The sequence below is a fragment of the Hippopotamus amphibius genome, chromosome 2 (assembly GCF_030028045.1).
Source record: "Hippopotamus amphibius kiboko isolate mHipAmp2 chromosome 2, mHipAmp2.hap2, whole genome shotgun sequence".
NCBI lineage: Eukaryota > Metazoa > Chordata > Mammalia > Artiodactyla > Hippopotamidae > Hippopotamus > Hippopotamus amphibius.
Window position 1 is genome coordinate 229015690 of NC_080187.1, and position 7714 is coordinate 229023403.

Sequence of the window (7714 nt, forward strand, 5' to 3'; positions counted from 1 at the left end):
GTGGAAGGATGAAATTCTGAGGCTTGGCATTCCTGTCCCCATCCTCCTCCTCTTCTCAGAAAAAAGCCTCGTTCACGGATCTCCCAAACCAGCTGTTGAATATAGTAAAGACCTTCCTAGTGTTAATGTTAGATTGGATTCCTAGGACCTGATTTGTACCATGGTTTTTGTTCTGTTTTGTCTTGTTTGTCTTTTCCTAAAGAAATGAGAGAAATCACTTAGCCATTGGCATGTGTTAAACTGGAACCAGGTCATGTAGGTCTTCTAGCCTGAGGCAAGTAAGCAGAAAGTGTTAGTGACATGTGCTGAGAACTAGGTGAAACACGTTTCTCAGGACAGATCACAGAATGGTTTCCCAATGCTGACAGGGAAGGGTAGAGGCACTCAGGAAGGATGCTCATGCCCTACCCCCCACCTGTCCAAGTGCCTCCTTTTCCCTTTTCACCAAAATGTCTTGACTTCCATCAACGATACCTCCTTCCAAAGCTGACTAGGGTTTTAAAAAAGAAAACACCGAAACAGACAAAACGGATCTCTGGTCCATCTAGGCCCTTGGTGTTGTGTCCTTCCCTCACCTTTGCCAGTAACACCTCCCTCTCTTCTGAAGATCCTGGAGTATGTCTCTGCCATCAAAACGCTTCTCAGCAAAGAGCCACGAACTCATTCACACCATGGAGGAGCCGGCTGACATCAAGATATACGTGACACATAGCTTCTCCCTCGCCCAGTGGTTTATTCCCAAAGTAAAGGACTCCCTGAAGAATATCAGGCATTGGCTAGGTGGTTGCGGATTTTTAAAAGATGGGTAGGAGATTAGAAGTCATGGCCCCTGAAACAGCACTTTGTAGGCAAGCGTGTCTATCTAGAACTCAGGAAAGGATGAGATGGGAGGGCCCTCAAGAACGTATGAACCTGCAATAATGATAGGCTGCCACCAGGGGGCACGTCAGCGCCTTGATTGCTTGGCCAAACCACCAGGCTTACCGTAGCGCGTAAGGTAATTTTCACTTCTTTAAAAACGTAGAACTTAAATAATGTTACCAAAATTAGGTTTAAAGATGATTCATGGGAGTAAGTTCTTAAACAAATCAAAACCTAAGAAAACATTTGCTACCTGCCTCACTCCCCTTAGGCTGCTTTCATCATTCAGGGTAACCCTGTTTACAGCACCGGAGGTCCTGACTACCTCCTGACTCACTGAGTCCTTACTTGGGAACCATACCCTTTTATTAGGACACAGGGGAAGATTTAAAGGGATTTTCACGATTTCAGCAGCCCGACAGTATCCCGCATCTTCCTGTTTTCCTGTTCTACTGCTGCATGGGATGGAGGGGGCAGTTTCCTGTGTTAAAATGTGGGGATTATTTTGTAAAGGTGACGGTGGAGAGCAGTTCCATGAGTTACTTTTTTTAAAAGATGAAGTACTCTCAGCTGATATCTGCAAGATGTTATCGGAACTTTTCAGATCACATTACTCTAAAGTCACCCATTAAGGAGAGTCTGACAAATGTGAAGACAAAACACAAGTGACTTAATCTGTCTGAAACCCTCCGATGGTCCCCTTTGCTTAAAGATGAGGCATAAATGTTGTCTGTTGTGAATGAGTGGGGAACACACACAGTGGATTAAGTGAATGCTGAAAGATAAGGTGAAGATATATTGTAAAGAAATCTTAATGTTTGCTTCAGGAGGTTGCATGTAATTTGGTAGGCAATAAGGAGCCATTGAAGGTTGTTTTTTTTTAATTTTTTGGAATTAATTAATTTATTGTCTGTGTTGGGTCTTCGTTGCTGCACACGGGCTTTCTCTAGTTGCAGTGAGCAGGGGCTTCTCTTCATTGTGGTGAGCGGGCTTCTCATTGTGGTGGCTTCTCTTGTTGTGGAGCACGGGCTCTAGGTGCGCAGGCTTCAGTAGTTGCGGCACATGGGCTCAATAGTTGTGGCACACGGGCTTAGCTCCTCCGCGGCATGTGGGATCTTCCTGGACCAGGGATCGAACCCATGTCCCCTTCATTGGCAGGTGGGTTCTTAACCGCTGCGCCACCAGGGAAGTCCCACTGAAGGTTTTTGAGTGAGGATGATGATATCCTTGGCATGTGCTTTCGCTGCAAGGAAAATGGAAAAGGGGAGAAAAGCTCAAAACTTGGTTAAAGTGGATCCTATAGGACCAGGCAACAGATGAAATGTGGAGACTAAGGAAGAAAGAGGAATTAAAGATGACTCAGATTTTGAGCACTGGAGGATGATAGCACCCTGAAAGAACAGAGAGGCCAAAACTTGTTGGAGAGAAATGTCATTAACTTGACCTTGAACACGTAGAGTTCGAGGATCAAATTAAAAAATGTGTTGAGCATTTATGCTCATGTACAGCACTATCCTCATATAATAAAATAATAATACCATCAATGACACATGGAGCCAGTATTTTAAATGGACTCTCCCAGATAGAGGCTGAGCCCTCATTGTCATGAAATGATCTTCAAGTCCAGCAGAAAGAACCTCTGGGCAGAGGGGGACTAGGTCCTGGGCTTATGCATCAGTTGGGGCAAGGGAGATAAAGCGTGAGAAAGTAGCAAAGGACACAGAAGACGTGATGCAACAGGAGGTCACTGCAAGCAGCATGACAGCTTGGAGATGATGACTGTGATTTGGTGGACAAGAGCCTGGATTTTCAAGTAGGACTGGCTGAGTTCAAGTTTAGATTCCATAATATAACTAGCAGGGTTATCTTGGCAGCTTCACCTGTGGGCGCCTCCATTTCCCCATGTGTGTGCATGGGGCGATGAAAAGCATCTGCCTGTAGGGCTGTTGTGAGGATTCAGGGAGATCATGCTTGAAGGCTCCAAGAACAACGCCTGGAATACAGCGATAATATAGACGCTATTAGTGGTGCCAAAGGCCATGCTCATGCAGAGAAGAAAAGACCATTCACTGCATTTGGCAAAGGGAGGTAAGGAATGACATTTGGGAGGGAAGTTTTCATAGAGTGGTGGTGGTGGAGGGCATTGTTTGTCTTTAAAAAATTACATTTCGTTTACAATGTAGGGTAGTGGTAGAAGAAGCAACAGTGGCAACAATAACTGGCCTTTCTTTCTTTCAAAGCTGCCTTCTGCCGAGATTTGTCATACAGTGCAGAACTGTTCTCACGATTTCTCATAGGCATGAATTGAGTCTGATGAAAGAGTAACAATATGTGAAAGAGTCGATGTTTAATACTTATCATGCAACGTAGTAGGTTTGCTTTCTCTGAGAAGAAAAATTAACAGTGTAATTTGCCAAAGGAAAACAGTCTAATTATCTTGTCCATTGCTGAACACCCACTAGATTGTTACCGCATTGGTGAATATTTCACAATATTTTCTCAATGCGCAACTTCTAAAACGCTGTGTACTCTGATATTATTTCCTACTGTGATACTTTCCCTAGGACTCACACTAGGTACAGATCAGTGATCTAACCGCATTTTTTTAACAGACGCTTTCTTTTTGGGGGATTCTCCCGAGTCTTTAAATTCTAGTTGGCTGCATGTTAGTATCAAAATTTAGTTTCTTGGAGTATGAAAATTAACTAATGTGGTTTTCAAGACTTGCTTCATTTAGAAAATGTAAAATTAGAAAAACAATACAAGTACATTTAAAAAAATACCAGAAAGTAGTTACACGACAATTCAATAAACCACTGTTAACAATTTGGAATATTTCTTTCAGACTTTTTTTCATATATTTCTTTTTACATAGTTGTGAGTATCCCATACATGCAATGTTGGCTCTGCTCTTTAATATAAAATTATGAATGTTTTAGTTACCTGTATAGTCTCCAAAATCATTGCTTTAATTATTGTATAAGAATTTATCGAGTGGGTATACTATAATTTACTTCATTATTCTCTAGCCTGGACATTAACTTTTTTCGTTTCCATTTTTTACTGTTAAAAAATCATACTATTTAACGTAATTAAGGATGTAACTTTTTCATATTTAACATTTTTTACTTTTTCTTGGAAGTTGAACTGTGCATCAAAGGGCATGTGCATTTACATAGCATTTACATAGCATACATGTTGCCTGACTATTCCGCAAAGGATACACGTATACACGTGTGTGTGTGTGTGTGTGTGTGTGTGTGTTTAGGGGCGTGGGTGTGTATAACTTTACTAACAGAAAAAGGTGCCTTGTTTTAGTTTGTAATCCTGATTGCTTGTGAGTCTGAAACCTTTCCTAGTTGTATGTCTCTAATGTTATTTACTTGTTCAGCTTTTCTTGTGTTGGCCGAATTTCTAGGGAAGTGGTTCTTTTGTTTAAAGTGGATTTAAGCCAAATAGTTACAATATAATTAGGCTGTTTATTGCTTTCTAATACTCCTTACCCCCAGCCACCAAAATATGGATTTTAATCCAGAGCTATGCGTTTTACATGTAATCACAATACCAGTGAGCTTTAGCAGGGCTAAATCATATTTGTACTGAAACAGAATTAGCCACCTGAAATACGTCCCTCAAAAAACCAAACCAAAACAAAACAGCTTCATAGGCCCCCAGAAAGAAAGAGATCTTTAAGAAGCAAAGTATGATATAACGTATGAGCCGTTCAAACAACCTACAGAAAACAGTGGGACAGTTTAAAAGCTTTTAAAATTACTTTTTATTAAAAGTAATCAGGTTTTGACATATGGATGAAAATCTAAATGCAAAATTCCTTGGCATCTCGTTCTACAAAATCGGTTTCTCTTTTTGCGTGAACTGTACTTTTTTTCCATTGAAAATACAGAGAGGGAGAAAATGGAGTGTCTGGGGGATGGAAAATGGCAAGTGAGTGGCTTCTGTGTTCTAGGGTTTGCTCCCTGCTGCCTTTGACTCATTCATTACATCCCTCTTGCCCTGGTCTGTCTGTCTGTGTGTCTGCAAAGAACAGGAACCCATTCTAGCAAAAAAGCAGGACCGAGGGAGAAGGGAGAAGATTTATTGGCAGTTTAAGGGCATCTCTCATAGACGCCAGGGGGAGGCTGCGACGGGGCCTTGGCAAGAGACTTGGGGGCGGGGCTCTTTGGGAAGGCCTCCTTTCTCCCAGTCTCACCTTAGCTCCTCTCTCAGGGCCATGTTTATTATTTTCCTCGCGGTCTTTCAGTCATGGGTCCAGCATGCCTAGGGAGGTAACTAGCTGGCTAGTCTTAGTAGAGACGGCTAATCAGGTACAAGTTGACTACAGCTGTGAGGGCGGGGACCCCAGAGTACAGAGACGTGGCATTTTTACCATGACTACTTGGGTGGTGAGTGAGTGGGTTGAAGCAGTTCCTAGAAAAGAGGTGCTGGGCAAAAAATTAAATAGTGTGTCTGCTAGCCTTGCTCTCCTGTTTTCCTTTCTGCCAGCAAGCTGCAATTTGAGCTTCGTGTGAACTCTTGGTTTACCCTAACGCGTCCACTCCTGCAAGGGGCTAGATGGCAGCAGTTCTGACAGTACATATGTGTGCATCTGACGTGAAACCTTCTTTCTCTGTATTTCTCTCCATATACAAGCAGTATATTATAAAAGCATATGTGTTTATCTTGTGTGTGTATCGATAGAAAGGAGTATTTATTTCCTCAATTAAGTTCTAGAAGCACTGAGCTAAACAAAGATAGACAGTTTCTTTGTTGCATGACTTCTCAGGGTCTTTTATGCACTACATACCTATAGGAGAAAGAGAGAGAGAACATTAGTTTCCTAAACTTTTAAAAATATACATATTTATGTTTGTGTGTGTGTGTATATATACATATTAATGTTTTGTTATTGTGGTAAAAGTCGCATAATATAAAACATACTGTTCCAACCACGTTTAACTGTACAGTTCAGTGGTACCAAGTACATTTACATTGTTGTACAACCCTCGCCATCATCTCTCTCCCAAACTGTATATATATATATTTTTTAATGTGAGGAACATCTGTAAATACCTTGCATATTATCTAGAATGCAGGGTGGGAAATGGTGACTTGGCTTCTAAAATAAACATGAATTTTCCTTGGAAGAGGGAGAGAACAAAGAGTTTTGTGCCAAAGAGATGATAATTTGTTAATATAAAAGCCCAAAGGAAGAGGCAACCGGAGGCAATGAGTACCTTTGGGAGAAAGTCAACCAGAGGGGACACCTGGGTTCCAGCCCTCGATGTTTTCTGTTGACTTTTGAAGACCTCTGGTGGGCTCCGAGCTCTGCTTCTCCTAACATGAAAGGTTAGATGAAAATGTCTCTTTTCCGGACCACCAGCTGTATTTTGCAGGGTGTTTGTAATGATTTATGAAATACTCTGCCACGAAATTGAAACACTCTTTGGAATATGTTTCTGTATAAGCTTAAGATCCAAATATTGTTCAAAGGCAACAATAAGTTCATCTACTCTCTGCAGTTAAAATTGTTGTATCATTATAACTGGTAACTAGATCTTTAGACCTCCTTCTTTCTCTCTCTTTCCTTGTTTTCCTTACCTGTATCAAATATTTTCCTTCCACCTCACAAGAAGGAACATTTCCCTAGAGGCTACTCTTTTCACAATAAACTCCTGATTTAAACATTGAAACTACTGTTTCTAACATCCTGTGAGGCCAGCTGACAATGGAGATATAGAACTTTTAGGCATCCTTACCACACCTTAAAAGTTACTCTAAGTTCACATACACTTTTCTATCCAACCACTGTCTGTCGTGCACTCATCATGGGCCTGGCTTTGTCCTAGGCGCTGGGGCTCTAGCAGTGAAAAAGGCAGATAAAACCCTGCCCTCGTGGAGCTCCTCTGTGTGTGTGTGTGTGTGTGTGTGTGTGTGTGTGTGTGAAGACTGAGTACAAATTAACAAGCAGATAGACAACGTAATGTCAAATAGCTGAGCGCTAAGAAGGAAAATAAAACAGGATAAAAGATAAAGAGTGACTGAAGGTGCTATTTGGAATAGGATGGCAGGGAAGGTCTCTTTATTCAGTGAATGTCAGAGAAGAGACCTGGACTGAGTGAGGGAGTCAGTCACACGGCTATGTAAAGGAAGAGAGTGCCAGGCGTCTGGGAAAGCACGTGCAAAGGTCCTGAGGTGGACACTGCTAAGTGTCTTCCAGGAGCAAGGAAGAGACCACAGCGCCTGGAGCCAGGCGATCAAAGGGGAGAGACATGGGAGTTAGTGCGTGTGCGTGTGGGTGTGGGTGTGGTCGGGTTCTGATCATAGCCCTGTGGGCCACGGGAGTAATTTTTTATTTTATTCTAAGTGTGACAGGCCCTAATAACCATAAAACATCAGGAACAATATCACGTACATTCTGGTGTTCCTCTTTCTTCCCTCAATCACCGTAGCCAAAAAATTCTTACCTGAAAGGGAGAGAAACACACGTCCCATCTGGCAAGCACGCTGGGCTCAGGGCCACCGGGAAACAGCAGCTCTGCAAGCGCGAGAGCGGCGGTGACGAGGCCCTTTCTACACGCATGGGCGTAGCTGCCGCTTCGGGGTTCAATTCGTTGCCTATAAATATCGCTGTTCATACAACCCATTAACTCCGTGACGGGGTGAAGAAAGGCAAACAGCACCAGGCTGGAACTGCCTGGTGATGAGTCAGAGCTGCCCTGTTCCTACCTGTGCGCCTGAAGTGAACGGGGAGCTATTTGCAGGCACAGAGAGGCGCGCTGGCCCAAGCCAGGAGACCAGAAGGCCGGTGACACTCAAGCCTTGCTGCCGTCAGGAGCAGAGAGAGCGTCCCTGA

General features: G+C 42.8%; 1 long non-coding RNA gene across 2 annotated transcripts; it reads right to left on the reverse strand.

The window, feature by feature from the left end:
* Positions 1-1750: 1750 nt before the first annotated feature.
* On the reverse strand, positions 1751-7407 carry LOC130846531 (uncharacterized). 2 transcript variants are annotated; one of them, XR_009051580.1, is made up of 4 exons: positions 7326-7407; positions 6096-6195; positions 5072-5665; positions 2091-2104 (listed from the first exon to the last, which is right to left on the reverse strand). It is a non-coding gene; the product is annotated as an uncharacterized LOC130846531 (long non-coding RNA). The 2 variants fall into 2 exon arrangements; XR_009051579.1 differs by lacking the exon at positions 5072-5665 and having other exon boundaries at positions 1751-2104.
* Between the last annotated feature and the right edge of the window lie 307 nt (positions 7408-7714).